General features: G+C 47.1%; 1 protein-coding gene and 1 pseudogene across 1 annotated transcript in view; one reads left to right on the top strand and one right to left on the bottom strand.

Moving 5' to 3' along the window:
• Positions 1–3,449: 3,449 nt before the first annotated feature.
• The window catches only part of LOC108524330 (zinc finger protein OZF-like), a 56,743-nt gene continuing 53,280 nt past the window's right edge, over positions 3,450–6,912 (top strand). The window contains exon 1 of the mRNA XM_017865377.1: positions 3,450–4,658. The gene's annotated coding sequence lies outside the window, so the exon portion shown is untranslated. The remainder of the gene's footprint in view (positions 4,659–6,912) is intronic.
• Positions 3,530–6,577, bottom strand: LOC108524312 (vomeronasal type-2 receptor 26-like; annotated as a pseudogene).

Raw genomic sequence — 6,912 nt, 5'->3', positions numbered from 1 at the left:
AAAAAAAAGAAACAGTCTACTGAGCTTGCCTCATAGAGGTAAACTTTAAATGACATAATACATATATTTTTTAGTTTTTAAGTTCCAGGGTACATGTGCAGGCTGTGCTGCTTTGTTACCCAGGTAAACGTGTGCCATGGTGGTTTGCTGCCCCTATCAATCCATCACCTAGGTATTCAGCCCAGCAGGCCTTAGCTATTTTTCCCAGTGCTCTCCCTCCCTGCAACCCCACACCCCGACAGGCCCCAGTGCGTGCTGTTCCCCTCTCTGTGTTCACATGTTCTAAATGAGACAGTATTTCTAAAACACACTGCCTGGCACATAGTTCTCAATTAATGTATTGTTATTATCTAGGGCAGTGTTGGCCAATAAAAATCCGTCAGCCACACTTATTTCACACTTCCTATTAGCCCAGAACCCGGTAAAATCCATTTGAATAATATGTACGATTTAATTCAATATGTCCAAGATACATTTCAACATGTAATCAACACAAACAATTATTAATGAGATCAGTTATCTCCTTCATTTTGTATGAAGTCTTTGAAATCCATTGTGTATTTTTCACATATGGTGCATCTCAATTTGAATGCTAAAATTGATCTGCAATTATATTTTCTAACATTTATAGTTAAAAAGTAGATCCACACATCCAAGTTGTTCAAAACAGCGTTAAAGGTTGTCTGATAACTGAACCAAGTATCAATGTAAAATTTTTCATTAAAATTTTTTAAAAAATTTAAAAGTCAGTTCCTGCCCAAAATCCAAGTCTAATCATAAGCAAGCATCAGACAATTCCAAATGGAGGGACATTTTACAGAACACCCGGTCCATACACCTCACAACTGTCAAGGTCATCAAAAACAAGGAGAGTCAGAGACACCGCTGCAGATCAGAGGAGGGCAGGAATACATGGCAACTAAATGTCATGTGGTGTCCCACATGTGACCCCAGAACAGGAAAAGGACGTTAGAGAAAAAACTGGGGAAATGTGAATAAAGTCTGGCGTTAAGAGTACTGTAGCAATGTTACAGTTCTGACACATCTACTAGGCTTATGTAAGATGTCAACAGCAGGGGAAGTGGGGAAGGGGGACGTGAGAAGGCTCTGGACTATATCATTGTAACTTTTCTGTAAATATAAAATTATCCCAGAATTAAAAATGTAAAACAAAAAATACTCTACTCTTCAGCTGCACTTATCTTACGTGTTTGTGTCCCCATGTCCTCCTCTGTTAAATGGGGATGTAGACTGTATCTATTTCATACAGTCATCGTGAGAATTAAAGATGGTGTTTCCACAGAAATCCTGCAACCATAGTTCAGGCATTGTCAGCACACCACGCTTGTTAGCGCCAGGTACTGTTACTGCTGCTGCTGTGATTATGATCGTTTATTTGTAAGTGCAGAGGTCTGGGCTCCCATCTCCAGACATTCTGACTGAGTTGATATGGCTGTGTTTGCGTAACAGCTCCTAGGAAGCACTCGTCTTTTCTTACAGCAATTCATGTGCAAACAGGGCTGATCCTTTAAAATGTCATTAAGAAACTGCTAAAAGCCACGGAAACCACCCAGTAAGTTGATGACAGACAGATGGAAGATGTATTAGTCTGTTTTCACGCTGCTGATAAAGACATATCCAAGACTGGGCAATTTACAAAAGAAAGGTTTAATGGACTTACAGTTTCACGTGGCTGGGGAGGCCTCACAATCATGGCAGAAGGTCAAAGGCACGTCTCACATGGCGGCAGACAAGAGAAGAGAGCTTGAGCAGGGAACCTCCCCTTTATAAAAAACCATCAGATCTCGTGAGACTTATTCACTATCACAAGAACAGCATGGGAAAGACCTGCCCCCATGATTCAATTACCTCCCACGGGGTCCCTCCCTCATGTGGGAACTCAAGATGAGATTTGGGTGGGGACACAGGCAAACCACATCAGAAGAGAATGCCAATCCCTCCATAGACAAGTTTGGCAAAAATGATATATTTTATTTTGGTGGAACCCAGTAGTAACTAATTTTTAAACTAGCTTTATAAATTCATTTATCATTAGGTTTCATATGCTAACCAGATGACTATATGCCCAGGTGCTTGATGTTAGTTTTTTGTAACTTCTCCTGGATACCATTAATGGCCTTTGTACATTTAATCATCCCATCCCTTTGATGAGGGGAGTGCTCTTAAATTTTATGTAAAATGAAGTTAATGTGTCAGATCATGTCCATTCACATAAGAGTTCAATCACCTGGTGAGAGTTTCCTGGGTGACCAAGTTATGGGAAGGTATAGAAGAGTGTTGGAAAACTTTTAGGGCGCCAGTTCTCAGTAGGCTGACTTCAGCCCCCAGGGGACATTTGGCAATGTCTGGAGACATTTTGGTTGTCACAACCAGGAGTTGGGGCCGGAGAGGATTTTCCTGGCATCCCGTGGGTGAGGTGAGGGAAGATCCTCAACATCCTACAACGCACAGGGCAGCCCCCGAGAACAAAGCAATGTCTGCCCCCAATGTCAATAACCCTGGTAATTGAGAAACTCGGTAAGGTCTGAGGCCATTCAGCTGTTGAGCTCACTGCTGTCTCCTTGGCCACTAGTACTTTTTCGGCTCTCACTGAATGAATGAATACACAGCACGAACCTGTAATCAAGGACCAAGCGAACTGCGGGAGGCAGGGTTGCTACTGAGAGCAAACAGTGACCTAGTTAACCTGGCGACAGGCGTGAAAGGAAGTCTGGGTTTCCAATCAAAAATCGGGAGGGAAGGAAAAAAAGAGTGAATCAATTCTTGCGAAAAGTCTCTGCGCACTTACTAGAAAGCACGCGGCCAGGAATCATGCAGGGCGCCTGCACGCACATTATTATTTGAATAAAGCTGCCCCTCAGCACAAACAGCCCGCAAGGTCACGGAAACTCCTCCAGTCCCATCCCGGGTTCGGTCCTCCCACGAATCTCTCCCTCCTCCCGCAGCCTCGCCCCACGCGCATGCGCACTCCCGCTCCCCAACCCACCCCAGTCCGGCCTCCGCCAGTGACGTCACCGCAAGGGCGGAAGGGAAGCTAAAGTCGTTACCATGGTGACCGCGACACAATCAGAAACGTCTACTAGTGACGGTCAAGCCCCCTACAACCGGTCCCAAAGCCGCAAACGAGTCAGGCATCGTGGTAGGACCTGGCGAGCTGGGCCGGGGAGAGCAGGGCGCCTGTCGGGGACTTGTCGCATTCACATTGGCTGCTAGGAGGCCTCGGCGACCACTTCCGGAACCGGGGCGAAGGTCGCAGTTCCCAGCCCTTGCTTAGTGAGGCTGAACTAGAATTCCCAGAAGCCTCTGCGGCCGCCTTCCTTCTCCTTCCCTCCTGCTTCCCCCACAAATAACAGTGGGTGAAATCATCTAACAAGCGTTTCCAACCCGCCGAATCATCACTGGTATAGACATTTTATTCTAAGCTGCTTTTTACTAAAACGTGCACCTCCTGTCTCTCTGCATTTTTGGGACTACAATACCCAGAAGTCTCTGGGAGTTGCCGAGCCCTCTAGGTTGTTTTGCAGCCGGCGAGACGCCGGAAGTCTGGGAATAAGGCGGGACCAGGGAAAAAGCAGGATTCCGATTGGTGGAGAGGCTACACGGCCTTCTTTAAAGGACGGGGTAGAGTTGCACACGCGCATTGAGGCGTCTCTGCCCTCGTTCTGCGTACGTAAAGTGCGGGGATTCCCGAGCCTCGGTCACTCGGTCGGTGTCGCATGTCGCCTGTGGGGAGGTTGGGGCTGCTCGCGCGAGGCGCTCTGGGTCTTATTTCCGAGGCCGAAAATGCTGGCTCCAAAGTGGTGCCCTGGGAGATGAGGGCGACTCCTAGTTTCCACCCTGTTTCTGAATGGGCTTCCAGTCTCCATGGTAACGGCCCCTCCCAGTTCCCCTGTGACTTCATAGCTGCCCACGGGAGGGGAGAAAGCTGATTTGAAGGGGCCGTGGGTTCTGAGCCAACCTCTGTCTCTGAGGCCACCTACCCTATACCACTCGTCCTTGAGAGGGTGAGCCGGTGACCTTTCACCCTCTCTGGGCCTCGGTTTCCCTTTTTGTGAAATAATGTCTGGTGCCCCTGCTGTGCTCTCTTACTATTTCAGGGCCTCAGGCAAGAGACACCCTCTGTGTCTCAGTTTCCCCATAGGTGAAGTGAGGATGATGCCCTGTGTCTCAGTTTCCCCATAGGTGAAGTGAGGATGATGTTAGAATTTGATGTTAAAATGTAGGGAGTTGTGAGAATTAAGGGAACCTCAGAGCAATGGCCGGCACACAATGACCCTTCAAGTGCCAGCGGCTTTGATGATCACCATTCTTGCCTTTTCTTTGGAGATTGGGACAAGTTACCGCCCCACCTTCCTCCAGGGTCTTTGTGTGTTGATCTGCAAGCTGGATGTATTGGATTTGATGACCACTAAACTGTCTTCTGAGCACACAAGAGCAGTGGTTTTGATCTCTAAGAAATACTACAGGGCTTGGTGTTAAGACACTGGAATTCCGGAAATCCGTCCCTGTCATACCAGTTGCAGTGTGACCTCCGTCAATCGTGGTTCTTTACCGAGCCCTGAGATTCCGCAAGTGAAAATGGATGGGGATGAACTTCCAGTCCAGGCACTGCCACTGACTTCGCTTGGGGACCTGGGGTAAGCTCTGTGAGCCAGCATTGCACCATCTGTAACATAACCAAGGGGGGAGCAATTGAACTTTGAGGTTGATTTCGATGCTAAAATCCCAGTCAGTAGTTCTAGCGTCTTCACAGACCTCACCCTTCCCAATGCCCTCACTTTGTGCTCCATATCCCAATCAACACTTAGTGATTCCAGATTTGTAATTTTTGCCATTGTGCTGAGAAGTAATTAAGTATTTTATGTTTTTTTAAATTTGAATTTTTGACTCTCAGGCTTAGCATCTTTTTTTTTTTTTCTTCGTTAAAGACTAGTCAAGTGCATTAGTGAGGAGGGGGGAAAAGTAGAACAAGGAATTTAGTCTGTAATGACTGTGCACAATAAACTGGTAGAAGTCACTACCTTTGAGCCAGCCAGAATCTTTTTATTATTCACTGGATATTCAGGTTTTGCCTCTGTAAATTTCGTATCTTTCATTGCCATTTTTTTCAAATAGTTCATTCAATCTTTGTTAATTTTCAGGTGTGTTTTCCACAATTAGGTTTCACATTCTCTGCCACTGATGATCATTACAGTTCCTTTTCTCAGCCTGTGTATTGTTTCGTCTGTTTATGGTTTCTCAGGCTTTTTGTTTATTTATTTAGACAGAGTCATGCTCTGTTTCCCAGGCTAGAGTGCAGTGGTGTGATCTTAGCTCACTGTAGCCTTGACCTCTGAAGCTTAAGCAATCCTCCCACCTCCACCTCCTGAGTAGCTGGGACTACAGGTGCATGCTACCATCTGCAGCTAGTTTCTGTATATTTTGTAGAGATGGGGTTTCGCCACATTGCCCAGGCTGGTCTCAAACTCCTGGGCTCAAGCGATCCAGCTGCCTTGGCCTCCAAAGTGTGGGATCACAGGCGTGAGCCACCATGCCTGGACTAGGCTTCTTCTTTAAACATTGAAGAGTGTTCCTTTCTAGATGAAGGAGGATCACATAGCACTTGGGAGCAAAGATGCAGCCAAGTAACCCAGCGCTGGAGCCCACGATGGAGAAGATCTCACAGCCACTCTGGCCTTGCCCTGGGTGCTGTAGTAACTTGGGAGGAAGGCCACCCAGACACCACAGGACACCAGCATGCTGAAGGTGAGGAACTTGGCTTCGTTGAAGGCATCAGGCAGGTTCCTTGCCAGAAAGACTACAGCAAGGGTCCCCAAAACCAAGAAGCCCAGATAGCCCAAGACAGAGTAGAAGACAGTGACAGAGCCCTCACTACACTGGATAATGATGTAGCCAGGCATGGACTGAGGGTCGTTGTCTACGAAGGGAGGCTGTGTCCCTAGCCAGATTCCACAGAGGGTCAGTTGGATACAGGAGCAAAGGAAGACAACAGAATGTGTTTTTTGGGGACCCATCCACTTTCAGATCCTGCTTGCTGGCCTTGTAGCCTGGAAGGCCCTGCAGAAGACACAGCCACTGTGAACATAGCTGCAAAGGTGGTCCGTCAGAGGAGGCAGGTGGCAGGGCTGGGGCGGCTGATGAAGAGCAAGGAAGAGAGAAAGCAGGGCGTGAGGGAGACAGCGTGGGAGTAGCTCAGAGTCAGGTTGCTGGTCCTGACTATGGGAGTGTTTCGGTGCCACACAAACTCCACAAGGATCAGAACAGAGAGGGCAGAGTAGAGCAAGGCTGTGCATCCCAGAACCAGGCCCAAAGTTTCATCATAGGCCAGGAAGGTCTCCTATTTGGGAAGGCATGTTCCCTTTTCTTGTTTGGATGATGATCTTCAGGACAGAGCCTGCATTGTTTTGTATCTGAAATAAACAAAAAGGGTGTCACTGTCTCCAAAAGAGAGCACTGCACGTTTGGTAAGATTCCATTGCCCAGAGCTCTCACCACCATAGCTCCATTTAGATAGATCGTTTGGCTGGTGTGTGTGTGTGTTGTGTGTGTGTGCACACAAGGGCGCGAATGTGTGTTCTGCATGTGTTTTAAAGAAAACACATAAACACTTCACCAGCTTTTTTTTTTTGACCATTTTAATCAGTTTTGTTGATTCATGCTTCCGGTTCTTATTCAGTTAAAAACAAAGCACATTAAATACATTGTCTTACTGCTTTATAAATGCACGGAGCTCATTCTCTATATCAAAAGTAATAAATAATGGCCATAGGCCGGGCGCGGTGGCTCAAGCCTGTAATCCCAACACTTTGGGAGGCCGAGACGGGCGGATCACGAGGTCAGGAGATCGAGACCATCCTGGCTAACACGGTGAAACCCCGTCTCTACTAAAAA

This window comes from Rhinopithecus bieti, unplaced genomic scaffold, assembly GCF_001698545.2.
Source record: "Rhinopithecus bieti isolate Rb0 unplaced genomic scaffold, ASM169854v2 scaffold_81780, whole genome shotgun sequence".
In the NCBI taxonomy this organism is placed as follows: Eukaryota; Metazoa; Chordata; class Mammalia; order Primates; family Cercopithecidae; genus Rhinopithecus; species Rhinopithecus bieti.
This window is presented reverse-complemented; position numbering and strand designations above follow the sequence as displayed.